Raw genomic sequence first — 15,162 nt, 5'->3', positions numbered from 1 at the left:
TCACGAGACCACCAAGTTCATCTCCCTCTCTTCTTGGTGTCTCAATTAATCATTTTCTTAACCTTGTTCACAATCACACTTTCCTTATACACTTATGATTATGCATGTAAAGATAAACATTAATGCATGTATAGAGAAATTAAATAGTACATGCATAATAATAAATATCACAGACTTAGGAATTTCACAGTGCACACACAAGATTAATAATAAAAGCTTATTCACAAATATAGTGCACTTGATACATTTAATGAAGAAATAACATCACAAGTAATAAAGATAAATTATCACAAGAAAATAAATCACACAACATGACACAAGGATTAATTGTAATATAGTCCAATCATTGGGGAAATAGAGACCCTACCTTAATCTCTTGAGCTCGAGTTCCTTCTTGGTCCGTTCCTATATGTTCGGGTCTAAAAGTTTAAAAAAAATATAGTTTAGATATAACTTAATTAGATTTAAATTTATTTCACTCTCTTTTTAAGGAGAGTGTAACTCACACTCTAACTTAGAGGTGTCGGATTGACGCGAAACTTATACCATTGGACTCGTATCGAAAAATAGAGTTAGGAGGGTGAAAATTGGGCGAAAAAGGTCGCCGGAAACAGCCGCACGCGCCACCACGCGCTGGCGGTGCGAGTGGGGTGGCTGGCCGGGCACTGTTCATCGTCACTTTAAACAGCCCCTGTTTTTTTCCAGATTTCCAGTTTTTTTTATCTCATTTTTTACTCGACTTTTGACCTATCAAACGTTCACCAAATTGAGCAAACTTATACTTGTTTTAAAGCTCTGCATCACCTCTTTACAACCATATAAAGAACATGAAAAACGGACGGTTAAAACTCAAGTTATAAGGCTCGAAAGGAGGCCATACAAACATGCGAATTTTCTGGAAAAATTTCCAGATTTTTCATACTTGTTTGTTTTTCATTTTCCTTCAATTCGAAACCGCAAAACATGTTTCTAAGGCTATAATAAGGCTATCTACAACCTAATTTTTAGTTTTACAACATAAAAGAAAGGTGTGTAAATAAAATTATAAAACAACAAGTTTTAGAAAAAAAAATTTGTTAAGGATACCCATGTTTCCATGGGTTCCTTAAACTCACCTTTCTTTATTCCCTCCTTGAGTTCTATAGAGGCTAAAAGCTGTGAGTTCCTACAGTAAAGAAAAACCATAGATGACAAAAAGAGATTAGTTTAGGGAAAGTTTAAAGAAAAAACTTCTAAGATAAAATTTCAGTTTCTAACCTCTCCTTCTCTAACACTTTCTAGTTCACTCTCACACACTCTCTCTCTCTCTCTCTCTCTCTCTCTCTCTCTCTCTCTCTCTCTGTTCTTTTCTCTGTTCAGTTTTTTTTTTTCTTCGTTGCATCCGTAGGTGTGAGCTCTTCACACCAGCCCTCTCTTATAATCCAACTTGTTTGCTGAAATTTGGTTAAGTTCATTGGCTCTCATCATTGCCTAGAGGTGACTCATCCCTCTAAGAAAAATCAAAACCATTGATCAAGGCTTATGTGTATATGTAATTAAGGGGATGGACGTTGGTATTATCTTCAAAGCCATTCAGATTTTTTGTTTTTTTTTTTTTAAGTTGGGCTTTTCATCTCTTGTAAAACAATTGGACTAAAGCCCAAACTTAGTAATTTAACCCAAATTTTAAAGCCCATAAATATTATTATTATTTATTATTATTATTATTATTATTATTTTTTTTTTTTTAATATTACACTCCAGTAGGTCCCGCAGGTTGCTTTCATGTGAATGAGAGAGAGTATTAGCTTTTTATTTTTTGTGGGCTAACTATTCATTTTGGTTTTGGGTATAGTCTATACCCAAAACTGAGGATAGTTTTTGGGTCACAAAATATTATGGGGATCACATTCCGGCCCATTGTGAATGGGCTATACTCATTTTATACCCAAAAATTGCGTTTGGGGTTTAATTTCAGACTGCATTGTGAAAGGCCTTACAAGACTTTTTTTCTCTACTAAACACAAGCAATGCCTTCCTTCTTAGAAACTATATAATATTATGCACCAACAATGCTAATTGTCCCACATTTTTTTTCTCACATTTGTATCCTATCTGATGTGTCATTACTTTACTGGAAGGGTATTTCCTTTTTCTTTTTTAGGTTTTATTTTTTAATTTTTAGTGTCCAATGTATGAATGCCATGTAAGATGGTATGAAATTATGGTATAAAAATGTGGTAAATGTAGTATTACTGTATTATGCACCCTTTATGAAAGTAGGATAAAGTATACGCTCAATGAAGCTCACTTTTGTCTTGATTTCTTTGTCTTTATTCAACTTTAACATAAAATTTCCAAACTTAATTAGTAGTTTCAGCTAAAAATAATTAATAGCTTCGGCTAAAAATAAAAGAAGAAAGCAAAAGATAATTAGCTAATTATTCTAAGGACTTTATTCAAATTTTTTTTTAATAAAAAATAAAATAGTAAATTAAGTCCGAGTATCAAATTACTGATAAACTTGATATAAAGGATTATAACCTAATAAATTTGTGTAAAAAACACTTTCTAAATTTTTTACAGATGTACTTATTGTATTTTTACAGATGCATTGGGTTTTTAATTTGCGGATACATTAATTTCATATATATAAATACACAAACTTTTTTTTGCACTAATGCACTGATTTCACAGATGTACTTGTATTTTTTATTTTTTATTTTTTACAGATGCAATAATTTTTTTTTTTTCCAGATGCAGTTTTTGGCCTTCAACTCAACCTATTTAGCCGACTGTGCTTTAGACCAACTTTTTTAGTTGTCGAAGCCGGATCCAAAATAAAATAACCAAGGGACAGTGACAAATTGTAAACGCTAATTAACAGGACCGAGTTAAGCAACTTTTGGGGAGCTGGATTTTGAAGTTATCTAGATATCAATGGATATATATCACATAGCTAGCCTATAGTGAGATAAAAGAAAACAATTAGAGACTGAACATAGAGAAAGATCGAGAGCAGACATGGAACGCTTATCAAAGGAGGAAGTGCCCGATAGATTGTTCCAAGATGCCATGAGAGGCGACTGGGATAAGGTTGTGGAGGTCAAAGCAATAGTCGCCTTGGACTGTGTAATCGTTTTATATACCAATGTAAGAATCTCTACTATAAATAACTCAAACTTTTAGATGTTAAGTTGATGATATACAACACATGCATTTGTCCTTTGCAGTTTGATCTTCACAAATAAATAATATGAAAGACCCAATTGCTTTATGATTTTCGATCGTCTATTCCGATATGGTTGCTCAATTACCCCATCTCCTCTATAATTTCACTACCCCCTATAATGATCAGCTCCACTTGTTTTCAAAGAAATTTACAATTTCATGTTTTAGGTTTGTTGGTTGATGAGCTCAAGGGTGAGGTCGATGAGAGTAAAGCTTGTCCATATTACGACGAAAACGGAGGCACAATGACCGGTTATCAAGAGTTAAGTGAGTATGGATGAATGATCGATATTATTCAATTTTTATTATTCATTTTCATCACCACACATGTGTACCTCACACGGCTAATGTAGTTCCTCCATTTCTAGCTAAAACATTGGGAAATAAGCTGTGTTGTTGTCTAGTTAAGGGAGGAAATAAAAATGGAAATGCTGGTCATGCAGAGAATCCCCAACCAACGACCAGCTCATTGCAAGGTAATTCATATCCTTTTTTTAACTACAGTAAATTAAGGAAATCCCCTTTGAATTTATGTTTCTTCCATTAAAACCTATGCCATTATTTTTTGGGAAAAAAAAAAAAATTTTACTCCCTGTGTTTTACCCCAAAAACAAAGGGGAAAAGATTTGGTGCCTCAGTAATGTAGCTTAATTTGTGCCTCAATCCTATGTGGCAAAATTGATTAGTACACATCACTTTTTAATTTGTTATTAATGATTATACATTTTACAATATTAAATTAAAATTATTTTTATTAAAAGAGCATCTTACCCATTACTAATCCAATGGTTGTAATTTATATTTTTATAAATATCTTATATTATTAAATTATTAGATTCTTTCCTAATCTACCTAATAAGCTTCTATATATCACTGCTTTTTTTCCCCATGTTTATTCCCATATCTTCATCACGTTCTTTTCTCTGCTTTTTTTTTTTGTTGAATGGGGTTTTCTCTGGGTTTTTCATCTTAAACATTCAACTATCATCTCTTTGATCCATCTCCAAAAGGTGTCATCTCAACCCATAAATATGTATAGATTAATTATGAAATCGTCTTGTAATTATAGAGAGAAAACAAGTGAAAAGAAGTAAAGAACAATACTAATAAGTCTTCTTTATTTTGGCAAATTAACCTTAGAACTTGTGGCGTTAGTGAAGGATAGAAGAAGACTGGAGAAGAGGCTGTGGATTAATAAGAACGATTGTGTGCGTGAGAAATTTGTGGATGAATTGATACTTTCAAAATTAAATTGAAATTAATTGGAACTCTTTGTTTTGTTTTTTTCCAATTAATTTGAATTTTGAAAGTTGCGAGTGGGCCGGGCAAGTTGGTGGCCAATTTGCACCTAGAGATTTTTAGATTGAATCAATCCTTCAATAAAACCTCAAATCTGTACATCTTTATTAGTAGATGACTGAATCCATGGAATCCTTCAATGTTTTAGGGAATTTGGTTTTGGTTAGAAAGAACAGAATTTGGACAAAGAAGATGAAGATATAAGAATTTCACGTTAACTAGGATTAAATGTGTTTCTTTTTTTAGATAACTAGGCTTATGTCCTTTAGAAAAACAATTTTTAGATGGAGACCGGAGGTGTTTTAAAATTTATAAGAAAATCATTTTAATTCGTGATAAAGTCTTTTTAATTTATAATAAAATTATTTTAATTCATAATAAAATCATTACCCGATTTGAAGAGTATTTCCCCTTATTTTAAGGGTATTTCCCCTCCTAGGGTGTGGAATTAGCTTTGTAGAGGCTGCATGTTAGGTCAAAAATAAAAAATAAAAAATAAAAAGACTTAATTAAAAACCCTAAATCACTACCGGTCTTAGTCTAAGAAAGGCCCATAAAATGGAATGAACTTTAAGTCTCCATTCTTTTTTTTTTTTTTCCTTTTTCCAAATACATGTGCTAAAATTTTATAAGATTTTAAAGAAGGGTAGATAAGTCTTTAAAAATATTGACGTGAAAATAATTATGAGTTGTATTCAATAAATTTAAATACTATAATTGACATGGAAAATTCATGTCATTGAGGCACAATCAAGGATTAAAATTTAGTTTTTTAGGGGTATGAAAATTTTACCACCATACCAAATTAATTTCGAAAACTTTCGAAAAATTTCGCCGAAATTTTTGATATAGAGACCGAAGAGAGAGAAGGGAGGCAGAGAGCGGAGAGAGAGGAGGCAAAGCACCATCGCCGGAGGGAGAGAAGAGCTCTGAGAGAGAGCTGCAGAGGCGCATCATTGTCGGAGGGAGAAAAGAGATCCGGGGAGGGAGAGGAAGAAGAGAAGGAGATCGGGGGAGGGAGAAGGAAGAGAGAGATTAGGAAGGGAGGAGGGAGAGGGAAAAGAGAGATTAGGAAGGGAGGAGAAAAACTGGAAGTGAAGGGAGAAGAAAAGAAAAAATGGAGAAAAAAAAAAAAGAAGGAGGCCACTGGAAGAAGACGAAGACCACTGGAAGTCATAGGGGAAGAAGAGGAAAAGGAAAGAAAAAAAAGAAGAGAAAAGAAAGAAAAATAAAAAGAAAAGAAAAGAAAAGGAAAGAAAAAAAAGAGAAAAGAAAAAAAAAGAAAAAAAAAAGAAGAGAAAAGAAAAAAAAAATTTAGGATCGATTGAGATTTGGAGTCGTAATTGGAAAGAAAAAAAAAAGTTTGAGATTTTATTTGGGGTTTGATTTGGCCATTTTGGTGTTTCGTTTAGTTGTAAACATAAATTATGAAAAAGAAATTTATCCCCCCTATCATGAAGTTTCATTCCTTTAATGTTTGGTTTTCTAATTTCAAGAATTTATGAATTGAAATTTTAGGTAAACCGTTGTCGCCACTGCTGCCATCGGGTTGATTTTATTTTAACCCAATTCGGCTCAATTTAACTATCAAAGACCATTTCCATGTTCCTTTGAGTAAGCTTACTACTTTTTGTTGTCACATTGGTGATTTATTCGTGTGATTTTTATTATGTAATTATTAATTAGTGAAGTATTTTTTTAACAGTATTGTCTCTAGCACGCATTATATTCGTCACATATCACATGAAACCTACTATATAATTTGGTTTTTTCAATGTTTTTTTATCAATGTAGTAGATAATATGTCAAATAAACATATGGCAAAGTTCATTCAAAATTTATCTATTTTAATAGCAATTTCCATCGTTTCAGTCTAATTTTTGTCGAAATTTAAAAATTTTCGAAATTTCCGTTGAAATTTTCTCGAAACCCGAAATTTTATTCCTTGGGCACAATTGAGGCAAGATTTGTTGAGGCATCATAGCACTCCCCAAAACAAATTTGGTCTATGTGGTTTCAATACTCCTCATTTGGTCATTATATTTTATATTGTTTGAAATTTAAGAACATTTTATAACTAAGATGAAATTTTTTCTCAAATTAAAACTAATAAACTCGCGAGTTTTACTTAAAAAAGACAAAAAATCATGTATGCCTTTTGAGTACGTTTGTTAAAATTGTTACATATTGCAGAAAACATAAAATACATGGACCAAATGTAGAATTTAAAAACCGTAGGAACCAAATATGTTTTCGAGGTAAAACACAGGGACTAAATTTTGTTCCCTTATTTTTCATGTGCATGTTAACCCATTTGACTACTTACCAACTCACTCAACTTTTCATTTACCTCCCAGCATTTTTTAAATTTCAGATTTTGTAAATCCCTATTTCAGGTCGGATCGTATCAGGTCATATTGGGTCGAGCATGAAAATGCCGATCCGAACTGCATGATGGTGCCGTTGAGCTGGCTTGATAATGTGGAAGGTTGAGCTTGACCAAGTTGATCGTTGAAAAGTCAGAGTTGAAAAAGACCTGACCAGCCACGTGTTGGTCTGTGATTAGCCATTGAATCCATGTGGATTTATCCACAAACAATATTAAATAACCTAATACTCTTAATTTTAACTAGCTAGCAAACCTTTAAAACCTTCTTAATCATTGCTCACGAATCTTTTGTTAGCTAATTTGATTTGTTAACTCATTTCCTAACCATTTAAGTTGTTGGAGTTCAGTCGTTATCTATCTTGGTATAGTGCTGAGATCTAGTTTGATCGATGAGGTCGATCAATCATGAGTTCGAATTGCAACCTCTAACCTTCTCATGATCACTTATCATCTTTACTAGCTAGTAGAGTAGTAGGGAAGAGATGACTTATACTTTCTACATTTGTCTGTGTCTCCACGTGCATAGTGGGGATACATGTGAGAAAGAGTGTTAGGTAATTTGATATGCATTTTTGCCGTTAGCTAGTTTGGCATACATTATCAACTCATTCTCCAATATTAAGTTTTTGAGATTTAGTGGTGGTCTAGTACGTATCTTCATGATGTTTTATATTAGAAAGCATGTAAAATAAATTGAGTGGTTATATTCCCATTACAACAAAAAGAGTTATTAATAGCATTTAATAATAGCGTTTTTTTACTTTTGGTATGAAATGTAACATTTTAATAGCCCTCTCTCCTAGAAACGCTATGAAATGCGTCTCATTGACGCGAGCATTAAAAATTAAAATTACGAAATCCACTGAATACATCCTCCCACAACCTCACGAGCAAAAAGAACCAGGCGCCTCTCTCAATCTCATTTTCTCCTCTCCCTCTCTCTCACACATAATACCTAGGAAGACGCTGGACCTCTCTTCCTCTTACTCTTCCTTGCGTTGCGAAAAGAGGACACGAAGCACCTCTCATCCTCCTTGCCTCGGGTAAGTTTCACCACTCTATCATCTTCTTCCTCTTCCTATACTTTTTATGACTTATGGGTAAACTGATTTGGTTTTAGTGTTAGGGTATTTCAATTTAGGGTTAGGTAAAGTGCTTTTGATCAATCAATTTCTTTGCCTTCAATTTAATTGGGTTAATTGATTTTAGGGTTAATGGGTGTTAAGTTGTCAAATCCTAATTAGTTTTCTTGGTAAAAAATTTGAAAATTTCTCGGTTATAATGTTCATGGATCCTTTGAAAATCATTTTTTAAAAAAAAGATGGGAGTTAGACTGTTAGTTCCCTTTATTTGGTCCGTCTATCGATTTTTCTAACATTAGAATCTCTCCCTAATCGGCTAATCCCCAATATATGATACGATATGGTTTGGTTCGGTATTGGGTTTTCGTCGACAGCAGCTGCAATTTCTCAGTTGGTTTGGAAAGATCTTATTGTCGACGGTTACGTTCTTTCCACTGAGGTAACCACACAAACCCAACAACTCATTCTCTCTGTTTTCTTTGTTTCTTTCCCTTTTTATTTTTATTTTTTTTTTGGTGAAGCAAAAGTTTAATGCTCTTGAAGGTAGAATTGTGAACCTCGAGCATTCTTATCTGAATCTGAATCCTAGTCATGTATTATTTTTGGGTTTTTTCTATTGTTGTGCTAGCTGTTAACTATTTGAAGCGTAGGCTTAATTCTTGGGGGAAAAGTGTGCTAGCTGGGGAGTTTTTGCATCTTAAGTGTTGTGCCCACATCATTAACTTGATTGTGGTTGAGGGGTTGAAGGAACTACATGACTCAATTGCTTATATTCGCATTCTGTGAGATATGTTAGGTCCTCCCCCGCGAGATTGGGAAAATTTAAAGAAGCGATTGAGCATTCAAAGATTGAGTACAAAGGGCTTGTGGTCTTAGATGTGCCTACAAGGTGGAATTTCACCTATTTAATGTTGGAGGCTGCCAACAAATTTCGAAAGCCATTTGAGTGGTTGGAAGATGATGACAGTGCTTATATGAGCTATTTTGAGGAAAATAAGGGTGAGAGAAAAAAGGCAGGGCCCCCACAAGGGGCTGATTGGGATAATTCTGCTGTGTTTGTTAAGTTTTTAGAATTTTTCTATGATTGTACCAAGAAATTTAGTGGCACATTGTGTGTGACATCCAACTGGCCCTTTACTGAGTTGTGTTCAATTCAATCTGAATTGAATACATTGAGTACAAGTGGGGATCCTCTTTTGAGTAAGATGGCAGCCAACATGAAGAGGAAATTTGACAAGTATTGGGGGTCGGTTGAGAGTGTGAACAAGATTCTAGCTATTGCAACAGTTCTAGATCCAAGATATAAACTTGATTATGTAAATTACAACATTTCTGATTTATATGGTGTTGATGTGGCTGAGGAGTTCACAATTAGCATTAAAAATCTCTTTTTTAGGATGTGTGAACTTTATAACTCTGAAGTAGGATCAAGTGTTGAAGAATCTTCACAATATGTTGAGTCATTTTTTAATATGATGTATGCAAATGATCCAAGACCAGCTGGCCTCTTGATTAAGAAGCTTGCAAGATTCTCACAAATGAGAAAGGAGAAGGATGTTGTTGAGATCAAGAATGAGGTGGACATGTACTTGTGTGATTCTGCTGAAAATGTGGAAGATGATAAGTTTGATGGGTTGGTTTGGTGGAAGGCTAATAGGACTAAATATACTGGTTTAGCAAATATGGCAAAGGATGTGTTTGCTGTCTAGGCTTCCTCAGTGGCTTCCGAGTTCGTGTTTAGTACCGGAGGGCGTGTTGTGGATACTTATAGGAGTGCCTAGCTTGGACCCTAAAACAGTGGAGGCCTTTGTATGTTGCCAAAATTGGCTTAGTGTAGATGCATTAACCTTGTATACAGCCCCCTCATTTGATGACTTACTCTTCTTTGAGACTTTGCATGGAGGGACACAATCAACACAGGCAGGTTTACATGTTAGTTGTTATGATTCATGAATTTGTTTTGTTGATTTTAGTGTGTTCATTATTTATTTTAAGTTCTCATGTTTATTTTTCTTTGTCCAAATATGCAGAAGTGACCTCTCAAGTTACACAATTAGGAAGCAATGTTCTGAATATGAAAGACGTTGATTAGAGGTATATATGACTTTGTTTTGGTGATGTGATGTTATGATTTGTTGTTGATATTGACGATGGGAATTGTGAATTGTTTTGGTCCAAGTTTTTTTGCCAATTGAAGTGACTAAAAAGGAATGAAGAATGAGAAAATGAGGATTAAGGAGTTGCTGAATGCTGACTGGTTGAGTTGCTACTTGCTGCCAATTGATGTTTTATTTAAGTTGGACTGTTTTATTTATGCTTGGACAGTTGGACTGTTATTTATTTATGCTTGGACTCTTATTTATATATGTTTTTTAAGTTCTAAGTTGAAATAAACTATTTGGAAGTTGGTACTTAGACTATTTGGAATGTGGATCTGGATCATGGATGAACTTTTAAGTATGGATGAATTGTTTTTATGGATGAATTTCAGGATGAACTTGTAATTGTTTTTACTTGTTGTCTTTTGGGTCTTAAATTTGTCCTTTTTTTTGTTTATATGGGCCAAGTCCAACCCGTCTACCAGACCAAACCAACCCAATCACAGTTGGTTTGGTTTCCATCCTTTGATTGGGTTGGTTTGGGTTGTGGAAATAGGAAACTGTAAGGATTGATTCAGTCTGCGGTTTAGGCCTAAACCCGACCCAAACCAACTCGTGTCCACCCCTATTACACACAGCCAAAATTGCACTCACCCAAACCCATGCTTCACACTCACTTTTTGGACTCAATAATTCTTACTCTCACTTTCTCCGACCCAATGTAGAGGAACCCAGACCTATGTATCACACTCACTTCACTCTCATTTTCACACTCTCAGGCCCGCTGCTGATGGCCTTACTCTGAGTTGGTGAGTCTTATGCCACAGTGTAGAGACATAGATCAGGTATATGGGTGCGTTCTTGGAGACACGTCCACTGAACTAACAGAACAGAGAATCCTAAATGGAGCTTTATGGCGTGTCAAATAAAAACTATATGGTTATGATAAATACTAATTAGTTCTCAGACCTGGTAGACCACTGATTTCTTGTGTGTTGTTTAGTGTATGTTGACTGCATAAAATGAACCAACGCAATTAAGCATGAGTTACATGTGTACGTTGGGTACATTGACACACATATGGAGGTATGTGAGTGTGCAACATGGAATCTCTCACCTTCCGTAAAGAAGGAGATGTCCTAGCATAGAAAGACTAACAAAGTCTCTGACCAGAGCATCAGAGTTACAAATCTGATTATATCCAGTAGTTTCATACCTAGGATATAATCGGGATATAGATAAGAGAAAATACCGTATTATATTGTAATCATAACTGAATAGGTTGAGGCTAAATTCTATCTATTTGGTTTGGGGGCCATAAACTGTGGTTATGTGTTAATGTGGTCTGTAAAGTCTAAAGAACAATTAATTAGAAAGCGTTTCTAGATTAATTGTGATCCTACTGCCAAATCGAATAAGAACCTAAAGGGTCACACACATACAAGTATGTGGGAGACCAAAAGAAAAGGATAATGTCGAGGATCAACATGTTCGATTAATGATCGCAGCTATCGTGATAGTTGGTATTGTCTAAGACGGAGAGTTTACACTTCTCATGGCCAATGGGTCACACATCCTAGTATTTCTCTAGTGTGAGCTCCTTAACTGTAAGATACTAATAGGGACCATGAAGGTCTAATTACTTAGTTACTAATGTGACAAACTCATTTAGTGACTTGTGCAACAAAGATTAAAAATTTCAAATCATAAAATCAATTCAACAGTACTAAAGAACATGCAAAACCACTACTGCACAATTTCATATACATCAAGAACTAATTTAGTAATTGTGCAACAGACACTAAAATTTTTAAAAAATCATCCAAAACTTCATTTCTAAATAAAAACTCATTTAATAAAAGAAAATTTCAAATCATAAAATCAATTCAACACTACTAAAGAACATACAAAATCAATACTGCACAATTTCATATTCATAAAGAACTAACAGTAATTATGCAACAAATACTGAAAAATCCTATTACATTAATAATAAACTATGACTATATAAAAAATTTAAAAAAATGACTGTATAACAATGTACGAAAACAATGACTTTTGAATTAGAGTTTAGCTCCCAGTGGCAAAACCTAGGAGCTAAACTTAAACCAAAAGTTCCAAAAAAAAAAAAAAACAAATTAATAACTCTAAACTCAATTCTATGCCCTAAACCCCACATTTAAACCATAAAACTCAATTCTAAACCCTTATAAACTCAAAACTAAGATAAACTGAACTTAAAATCAAAATTATAAACTGAATAAAATGGATGCTATCAGACAGTCACCAAAGGTTAAACAGTGACTAACAAACAATATCTTTAAAAATTATAAGCTCCGACATGCATATTCTACACCCAACACCACCCATAAAATTCTTATAAACACAAATCAAGATAAATTGAATTTAAAATCAAAATAACAAAACAAAGTAAATCAAAGTTATAAAATAAATGAAACATATACTGTCAAACAGTAAACAATTTAAAATAGACATTGTTCGACAGTGTCTAGCTGAGCAATCAATCAAAGAAATTATAGATTAAGCCCATTCTAGATCTAACTCCAACAATCACATACATAACAGAACCATTACCAAATCCACCAAATTAGGCACAAAAAATACATACATAATCTGCTTGTTATAAGGCAATCGATTGAAAACCTAACCAAAGAAATTGAAACTGAGCTATAAATCTAGAAATTACGCCAATATAAGAAATTAAAACCTCACTGAAGACAAAGATTAAGCCCTCATTAAATCTAGAATTCCGATTTCTTTCCGAGAAATAATAGGAAGAGAAAATGAAAAAATTGAGCCTTAACTTTCATTTTCTTTTCTTTTCTTATGGTTAATTTCTCGGCAACCAATTGAAACTTAATCTGCTTCATGAAGCTCATGGAGGCTCCACCAAGTGCGACAGAGATCGTCATCATCGTCGTTGTCACTGACGGCAACTCCAAGAGACAGAGAGAGAAAGAAAAATCACATAAACAAAGATAGAAAAGAGAAAGAGGTGAAGGAAGCGGTGAGAGAGAAAGAGAGAGAGATCACAGAGACAGAGACAAAAGAGAAAGACAATATGGTAATTTAACACAAGGTATATTAAAAAGTTTTAGACATTGGGCTGGGCCATTGAGTGTTATGTAATTTCTGGTAATTTACAATTGACTATTAAGGGATACCAAATTATATATCGACTAATATGTAATTTGCAAATTATTTGTTGATTTATTTGTAATTTGTCATAAAACATATATATGTTAAATTATATGTTTTATGTAAATTATAAAATACATATCAGTTAAAACATACTAACCCTTTGGCACGCGAGCGCTAATTGGTCTTTTTACATACAAATTGAATAATTTAAATAAAATAAAAAGATATAAAGATAATTAATGAGTGCTACTATTCTCACCCCCATGTCCTATTTTTTCACCCATTCTATAATTTCACCCCATATGAAATTTTAAGAAATAATATTCCTCTTTTTTACCCCCCAATGTCTCTAAAATACCCTTACTAATAAACACTCTTTCCACCCAATTTCTTTCTTCCATAAACCCTAAACTCTATTCAACCACCAAATTTTGAATCCATATACAACCTCTTACATACTTCTAGATCAAATAGGAAGAGAGTGAGAGAGGAGGGGCATGGTTAAATCAACTCATAAATTGTAACTTTGTAACGTGCCCAAGAACTTTTATGTTAGGGTGAGATTGTGAATAAGAGAAGAAATCAAATAAAACAATTGAAAAAACAAAGGGGATTTGAGAATATGAATGATCGAGACAAAATTAGATATTGATTAATATAAGTCTTTAGAGATCATTTCGCAAAAATTAAACAAGTGATTAATATTTTTATAAAGTGGTGGGTGAGAAAATAAGACATAGAAGTGAGAATAGTAGCACTCTAATTAATAATTGTTAATACATGGTTTCTTTTTTAAAAATAAAAAAATGTAGTTCATGGTTTCTATTTTTTTGGAGCATGTTCTCATTTTTCTTTTCTTTTTAGTTTTTCAATTTTTCAATTAGTTGTTTGTTTTACCATTTTACCCTTTATTGATAATATTTGTTTAGATTAACATTTTAATTAAGCATGAGCATTTATTGATATTTTGAAAATTTCACATAACAGTCATGTTTTTGCTTATATATAAAGGCTCATTCTATTAAGGTATACTGCATCTTAAATATAATGTGAGACTCATTCCGCATTATAATTTAATGATTGAAGTGGTCTAATTTTTAGTCTCTAACTCTTAACAAAAGGGTATGTATATATAAAAATAGATATAGATATATTCAAGCTATTTTAGTATAAGATTTTTAATTAAACTAGTTAATACCCTAAAAATTTCTAAAAGTAAAAAGTAAAATAGAAAATTAGGATTAAATACCAAATCTTAATAATTTTTTGATATAACATAAAGACTATATAATATTTCAATTAAATTACCAAATTTAAATGTAGTTTTTTAGATTACGTCACAAATATGTGGACTTCTTTGATTTGAGTCTTTTTCATTTGACATTTTTTTTCTTTGGCCCACATATGATGGGTGTTAGTTAAAATTTATAAGGTTTTGACAAAATTGTCCTTGAAGCTTTTATATTATCTTGAAAATTTGCTAATGTAGTCTTAATTTCACATTTAGTTGTGACTGTACGACACTCATAACTTCAAATTTAGTTGTGACTGAACGACATTTACATCTAAGTTATGAGACAGTCACAGTTAAATTGTGACTTAATTGAATTTTTTTTTCGAGAAATTATACTACAATATAGTATAAATAGATGTCAAAACAATATTTTTATTCAAAATAATATATAGTATAGTGGTTTGAGTTGTCTCTTCAATTTATCAAAACAATCACAGTTAAATTGTGACTGAATTGATTTTTTTTTAATACAATATAGTATAAATTAATATAATATTTATGATATAATTTTATTTTTATTTTTTTATTATCGTGACATGTGACGTAATATTTGTAAATTTTAATATTTAATATTTTATTATTTTATTTAACTTTTTAACTAATTCTATTTAATTTTGACACTTAAAT

The 15,162-nt window shown here is 32.7% G+C and overlaps 1 protein-coding gene across 1 annotated transcript in view; it reads left to right on the top strand.

The window, feature by feature from the left end:
* The window catches only part of LOC147292401 (uncharacterized), a 61,378-nt gene that overhangs the window by 27,019 nt on the left and 19,197 nt on the right, over positions 1–15,162 (top strand). The window lies entirely within an intron of this gene.

This window comes from Dryas octopetala, chromosome 2, assembly GCF_963921425.1.
Source record: "Dryas octopetala chromosome 2, drDryOcto1.1, whole genome shotgun sequence".
Taxonomy (NCBI): domain Eukaryota; kingdom Viridiplantae; phylum Streptophyta; class Magnoliopsida; order Rosales; family Rosaceae; genus Dryas; species Dryas octopetala.
The sequence above is the reverse complement of the archived record's forward strand: the minus strand, read 5'-3'. Positions and strand labels throughout refer to the sequence as shown.